We start from the raw sequence: 8,410 nt of genomic DNA on the forward strand, positions 1-8,410 counted from the left end.
TAAAAATGTAAAATAAAAAAAAAGATACTATGAGTACTTATACTAGTAGTATACCCACCCTGTAAACAATTTAAATTATAACGGTATTAATAATATTGATGAATGTGCCTACATTAAAATTTGTTTATTAATATTGGCATTTAAAATTAAAGAAAAATTTTGAGTTTTATTTTAAATTTTGAATTATAAAAAAAAAAATAAAAATTTAACTAAAAAAAATATTTGCCGCTGCGGACAGGATTCGAACCTGTGCGGGCAGAACCCAATGGATTTCAAGTCCATCTCCTTAACCACTCGGACACCGCAGCTTATATTTGATCTTAGCATAATGTATTATCTAAGATATTGATAAGATAATCTATATTTAAATTTAATTTTAAATTTCATCTGTTCATAATGGCAAAAATATTGTTTTTAAATTTTATTTAATTTCCTTTATTGATTTAATTAACAAAAAAAGATAAAAATGCTGTACGTAAGCAGAAAATTTGAAGTAAACATTCACAGAGTGAGTATGAAAAATTTTTGTACTAGCTATTTTCACAAAAATAAACTGATAGAGAGAAAGCTTTTAATATTTTTACAAGCGATAACAAATATAGGTAAATACTTTCTTATAATGCAAGCGATTATCGCTCATTCATTCATTCATTTATAAATGCTTAATGCTTATCGTTATTTTATGCCACCTCTTCAAGATTATCATAAGAAAAGTTCATGGACCTCATATTTTGCTCATATTTTTTTATTGTGCCATAGTATTTTACTACTCGTATTTTTTTTCATTATACCGAAATTAATTTCTAAAAATAAATAAACACATATTGTGATACATATATTCATTTATTGATATTTATATACGTGATTGTGAATGAATAAATGAGCGGAACGAGAGAGAATAGAAAATAAAATGAAGCAAAAGAAATGAGAAAGTTTTTTCTACTGCTATAATATTTACGGACGGCCTATTTGTATTAATCGTTTAATCGGTAAGCTAAAATTTTTCTTTTACTGTCATGTATGTAGAAACGTGCAATATGTATAATATAGTAATGCGATCGTAAAATTTATTACGTTACAAAAATGCTGTTGTCATGTTAAAAAATTGAGAATTTTTTGAGTTTTTTTTTGTATAAACGCATGATAATGACGTATTGTTAAAATAGGTATACGCACAAAACTGGTTATTTGTTAGTAATTCGCATATTATGTCATGTATAACAGAAAAGATAATAGGAATAGCGAGGTATTAACTCCCATACATATGCTTCATTTTCAAGAATTTAAAAGTTTCAATATATTGTAGGCGAAAAAAATTTAAAATAATGGTTTTATATATAGGTAAAATTTCGAAGAAATTTAATTAGATCATGTTATTTAAACCATTTGGATCCTTACGTGTAGTATATGAAGGGTCTCCATTATGTGTTTCATTACATTTTTGATTACATCTTGTCATTCTTATTTAAATATTGTCCAGTTTACATTCTTGAATCGTAATTCAAGCGAAATTAGTAATCTCCCAATTGATCTTAAATAAAATATTTCCTCCCATGGAATTCAAGTCAAATAGCAATTTATATTTGCTTTCTTTTTTAACTTGTGTCAAAATTTTGTCCTCAATTCCAAAATTATTATGCCTTTATAAAAACTTTATAATCCCACTTTCAGTTAATTAAAAAATAAATTTTGTTTCTAAAAAAAGTCAATAATTGACAAATAATTTTATAAAATAATTTTTTCTTTAAATTTTATAAAAAAAATAAATGTATGACAAATTTGTGTTTTTTTTTTTGAAAAAATTTTTCTTTGAAGAGCCTGCTATAAATGAAACTGACATTTTATTTTAATGACAGGTTATTTTGTTTCTTCGAGGAAAACTTTTTTATAATCCAATTTTAATAATTTATAGAAAAAACATATTATGGAAGAGGGTAATTTTATATTTCATTCAAGGTTTTGGAAAATTTTAAAAATTGTAAATTAACAAAAAAATATGTAGCTAGTATAAAATTTCTGAAAAATATTATTTTTTCTCGTAAATTATATTTTTAATGAGATATGAAAATTTGAAATTTTGGAACAGCAGGTAAGTATGTATAGTATGTATTAAGTTAGAAACCTAGATAAACACACCAAATAGTAAAAATGAATACATTTTTGTTATTTTGTCAAAATAATTTAATACCATGAATGTAATTCGATATTGATAAAAATTAATGGTGAATTTTTTTTTAATTTATTTGTTAGAAAAAATAATTTAAAAATTTCATGTTAAAAAAATAATTAAATTTTGGTCTACTTTTGAAGGTATCTAAGGTTAAGAATGATATTTTGGCGTTTTAATTTATATGCGCAGCTCTTGGATAGAGGAATTAAATGTTATCTATATAATATGAATTGGGAGCAATTCTGACAAGCTGTAGGAAATTAGCATTATTTCGTGAAATTGCAGACGGATGCAGAAAAGTCTGAAAGTTGTGAAGTACTTATGAGAAATAATCTATGCAATTTATTGATTGTGTTTTTTTTTGAGTAATTATTAATTCATTTTCCTATAGGCTGACAGCATTTGGAAAAAATATTACCAGAATATGTTTGGGGAATTGACAAAAAATTTACAGGAAACAAATAATAACCAATAAATAAATGTAAAATAAAACTAAATGAAAGTAAATCTGTATAATATGTGAATTGCATAAACAAACAAAAATTTAGTAGGTTCCCAATTCAATTTGAATGGTGCTTGATTGTCAACCTATAATACAGCAAAATACATATAGTAATGACTTTGGATTTCAAGCTTTGGAAAGAACATTTTATGTTCTTATGGGAAGAACATTTTAAGAAGAAAGAATTTAAGTTAAAAAACAAATATTGAGAATACTATAGGCTCAAAGACCATGGGTCTCAGTTGATAACATACAACAAAGTGTTAATATACAAATAACCAAATATAATAAAGCCTGTATATGAAATAATTGTATACAGCAATCGGATTGTGCCAAGCTGCTTCGGAATATAGTAGGTGCTCTCTGATATGTACGCAATAGTGATATTCACAGGAACAGGTATAAGTTATGAAATAAGAAATAGAATAAGCTTGGAGCAGTATTTAAATACTGTAGCCTTTATAGAGAACAAAAGACTGAAACAAACGCAACCTCTCGATTTAGCCTAAAATAATGAGATAGAACTCTCATGTCATTCTTCTTGAAATGTAAACCCAAAAGCAAGATATAGAAAAACTATGAGTTCGTTTGACTAGGTTTTTCGAAATTGTGGCCACTAAGTTGCATTTTAGGCTGGATTAAAGTTTTCCACTGTTATCTGATTGTATTATATGTAAAAAATATTTAACTAAATTTATATGTTATTATATACATATCGCTTGTTCAACTTTTCCACAACAGAGGCAGTTGCGATTCGTATAAGAGAGTCGGTTATATTATCAGTTAAGATTTTTAGTGTTTATTACGGGAATACCTCTATATTTTTTGTTATTTTTTCCGAGACATATTACTATATTAGATTTAGTTACATATCAAAGGGGCAGGAACTATTTCCTATATACATAGAATGTTGTAAATGTTACAAAAAAAAAAAATTAAAATTTTAAATTTAATAATATTTTTTACTCAAATATTTTATTTTACAGTATATACAAGTATAACAGTTTAATTTTTCTTCTTTTCTGTCACAATATAATTTTCATGGTCCTGATTTTAGACATTTTTCTTCTAATATATTATAAGAATTATTCTATATTGTGTAATATGTATGTACATTTATTAAAAAATTCATATAACTGTGGTATTCATATAATGTCCTCTTTTGTATTAAAAAAAAGGATATTACATTGTACTTACAAGTAATGCTCGTATAATAGTAACCATATATCCATATATGTATATTATGCATGTATTACGTATGTATAGTTATATATTTTAGGAATTATTGTGTAGGTGAACTTGAACATATTTTATAACATTATATGTAACAGTTTCCATATGTGTAAAAGCATAACAAAAAAAAAAAATTTTTTTTTTGGAATAGAAAAATGTTTGCCTACAACGAACGACCCATTTATGTGACATTGAAGGAAAAAATTTGTGGTTTTTTTATGATTTTTTTTTTCTTTACTATGATTATGTTTAAATTTTAATATAAAAAATATTTTCATCAGACATTCAAATGCATGTACATATACTCGTACGCACAATATGAAAAAATTCATCATTTGATAAAAATTTTTTTTTTTTGTATATTCCTAGAATATTTTCTTAACATTCATAATATTTTTTTTTTGCTCCTCATTGTTCCGCAAGTGATACTAAAATTAGTGTATTTAAACATGTGTACTAGCTACTTACACATATACTTATAATACGGATCAATTCATACATGCATGGGTAATGGAGGGATGAAAAAGAAAGAAATAAAATCACTTAAAAATTATTTTGTAAAGAAAGAGATTTTTTATCATTTTTATAAAAAAAAAAAAAATAAAAATGCTTCCTTCTTACTTATTCAATTTTTTTTTTTCATATTTCTTATTTTTAGAATTGAAACGGTTAAGTAATATTTTATAATATTTAAGAGGAATATGGAAAAGTAGGCGAACTTTCATACACAAAATTAATATTGTGCGTACGTTATGCACATATAATGTGATTTGGTCCTTATATATTAAAATTTTCTTAAATATTATGTAAATTTGCTTTCTTTTTTTAAAAATGATAACATTTTAAGGACATTCATTGATCATATGCAATGTTATATGTGTAAATAAATAATATTTTAAATGAAGTATAAGATAAAATTTTTTTTTATTAAAATAAATGCGTGTGTGTGTATCCACATAATATAATAAATTTAAATTAAATGTTGATATTCAGTATAAAAAATATGTATGGTTAATGTAGGCAGTTTTTTACATGTATAATTAAACATGCATGTTATATCTGTTCTCGGTGGGTGGGGATGCGAAATACCCGCATTAGAAATGCTTGTGGTAAGAATCCACTAAAATCCAGTAAAAATCCAGAAGCGTCTAATCCAGAATGAACGGCTGTCTGGTCTGCGACTGATCCCTGAGGGACGCCAGAAATTGGGCGTGCTGTCTTGCACGAGGTATTTATTGCCAATGTCTAGGAGAGGTAAACTCCGAAATAAAACTAAATCAATGCAATGAACAAAACAAAAAGATTTTATAACTCAGGTTTTTACACACTCAACACGTTATATCTGATAACGTAAAGGATGCGATTACCAATCCTTAAGATTTGTAAGTAAATATTATGTACTCAAACATTAAATACACTAGGTGTATACTAGAAATAAGAGAGCGCAATAACTGTTCATAACTTTTAAGCTTGTCTACAATGAATTATTTACCCTACATTTCTCTCTGGAAGTTCACAAAATATTTTTTTTAATAATTTTTTTAAATATAAATTTGTGCTTTATTTTCATATTAAATAATTTGGGAATAAAAGATTTTTTTTTTATACTAAATTTAGAGTACAACCACAAAATATTTTGGGTACACTTACTTAATCTTATATTAAATTTTTTTTCTAATAATAAATTTGCATACAGGGATAGTAAAGAAAAACCTAAAAATAGAAAGGATTTTAAAAGGACTAATAATATTTTCTTCATAAAAAAAATAATTATATGAGACTAAATCAAAATTTTTTTGTGTATTTAATTAATAATATTTAACTAGCTGTACGTACGTGTAAGAAAACAATTAATTTTCAATTAAAAAATGAAAATTTGTTAGCATAAACTTTAACAGAAATTAAATAAAAACTCCTACTTTAACTTAAAATTTATGTAAAATGTAAATTTTTTGTAAAATTTTATCTGAAATATTTTACAGGCATATATTGAATTAATTAAAATTAAAAAATATAATTATGGAAAATTTCAAGATTCGCGTAGCATTTATGAATGATCTGTAATAATTTTTCGAAAAAATCAGTTCTAATTTCATAATGGTATAAGCTTTTGTATAATCGTATACAAGAATAAATGATTTTCTGTCATGAAACCGATATAAATTCAAACACATCTGAAATATACACTGGAGGAAAATAAAATTGTGGTGTCATAGCAGCAATGTAACATTTACTTTTGCATCAAATCTTTGAATGATTTACTAAATATTTTAATGTTCACTTGTTACAAGATATAGAATTTTTTTTTCCGTACTCAACTTGGAAGCATTAGGACCTTCTACCTGACTTCAAGCATCAGTTTTACAAATCATTGATTTAACTAAATAGGTTACAAGGTAAAGTATTTTCAGTACAAATGGTAAGCACGTTATACATGAGGAAACTTCTTTTTTTTTTTTGTTGTCTCAAAAAACATAATGAATTCATTTATGTTTTACATTATGGTTATTAATTTCCAATAAATTAATTCTGGTTTTTTACATTTTTCCTATATTTGATAATAGTAACAATTAATATTGACAGAATGATTTGGGAAATGATAGGCAAATGATTTATAATTGAAGAACGATGAATTGAAGACGGACAGTGCTGTCAGACAAATATATTTGCTGTACTTCTCTTATAATTCACTTTATTGGTTAGAATTTCTTCTGTTTGTAGCCAATTAATACCAAAATTTTATATAATTTTCATAAATTAATTTACAAATTTCATTCCTACATAATATTTCATTTGTTCGAACACATACATATTTTCTACGTAATATTTTAACTAGCTATATATAAAATTTAATTTGACATCAGATGGGAAATATTTTTCTCAAAAAAGAAATACATTAAAACCAATACATGCGTAAATAAATGATAATGTTAAGGAATGAATGAAATATAAGCAACAAAAAAAAAGGAAAAAAAAACAGCCAGAAAATTGTAACGAAATTTCAAAAAATAATAGAAGCATAAAGTTTACAATTGAGGACATTTTTCAATATCCTTCTTGTATATATAGATATGTATGCATTATACAACAATTTTAGAGTTATTTGACATACAAAACCCTATAATAATACAAACACTTATATAAAAAACAAAGAAGGAAAACATTATTTTTTCCCAATAATAAGGATAAAAATGAAAAAAAGAAAAAAAAATTGTTTCTAATGTTTTCATTTTTTTTTTTTATTTATTTTTTGTTGTATATTGCTCTAGTACATTTATTTTAATATTGTGTCATTTTAAATGAAAATTGTATATAATAATAAGGACATAAAATATGTGTGTAAATATTTTCGGAAATTAATAACAAAACAAGTAACGCATTCATATATACAATAACAAAAATGGAATAAAAAATAAAAGGAAAATGGAAAAGAAAAGCATAGCTCGTATATACAGGAATGAATAAATAATAATTTTTTTTTTTGTTGAGGTTCATTTCGTCCTTTGTTATAATAACGGGTTTTGCTCCTATGTTTGTACGTTACCAAATTGTCGGTACATATTTTAAGTGAGAAACGAAAGAAAATATTTTGTAATTCTTCAACATACAAATATACAAACAATATGCGTCAATATATTATAGGAAAATGACTTTGGATCCTTTTTTCAATTTTTCTCTTTTTTTTTTGTGTTCTTTTGCTGTTATTATTATTATTTTGTGTGTTTATTTTGTTGTTACCTTATGTTTTTTTTTTCTTAAATATTTTTTAAGGCATTTTATTATTATTTTTTCTTATATATATATATATGTATATATTTATATTGTTTGTTTGTTTGTAATACATTTTTATCACAATAAAAAAAATATGTTATATTATTGAAATGTAAAAAGGATAACACAAAAGATAATGGATGAGAAGGAATGAGACTAAAGAAGAGAATGAGAATATTTTTCAGGAGTTGACTGTTGTTAATATTGTTGCTATATTACTACTGTTGCTTGTATATTTACTATGAGTTCTCAGGGTTAAAAACTTTCACTTTTTCATGGATTGAGCTTAAAAAATTTTTTTACTTTTTTCCATTTTTCTTAAATGAACTGAACTTTGAAATGATTTAAATTCAATCATATATGAAAAAATAAATAAATATAATTTTTTTTTTGTTTTTATTTTACAAGAATTTGAACAAAAATTCCATGTTTTTTTATTTTTTCTTTTCTTACAAGATGACTCCATATTTTAACGAAAATTCAATGAAGTTTACGAAATTTTCTTATTTTTCTTTTATTTATTTACAATTTTATATATAATAGATTGTTGCTATAAATAGTAGGCATATGAATTTGTTAAGCATACATAGATTTTAAATATTACTATACTAGGTTTAATAAAAAAAAAATAAAATTCTTTCTTAATATACTTGTTACAAGTGATTTATTTAAAGCCTATATCTTGATTTTAATTCATCTATGTATATAGAATTTATATATCGCTTCAAGGAGTA

The 8,410-nt window shown here is 24.1% G+C and overlaps 1 non-coding gene across 1 annotated transcript; it reads right to left on the reverse strand.

The window, feature by feature from the left end:
* Positions 1–226: 226 nt before the first annotated feature.
* On the reverse strand, positions 227–308 carry Trnas-uga (transfer RNA serine (anticodon UGA)). The gene has a single exon. It is a non-coding gene; the product is annotated as a tRNA-Ser (tRNA).
* Positions 309–8,410: the final 8,102 nt, after the last annotated feature.

Source organism: Condylostylus longicornis, unplaced genomic scaffold (assembly GCF_029603195.1).
Source record: "Condylostylus longicornis isolate FDR11 unplaced genomic scaffold, ASM2960319v2 ptg000107l, whole genome shotgun sequence".
NCBI lineage: Eukaryota > Metazoa > Arthropoda > Insecta > Diptera > Dolichopodidae > Condylostylus > Condylostylus longicornis.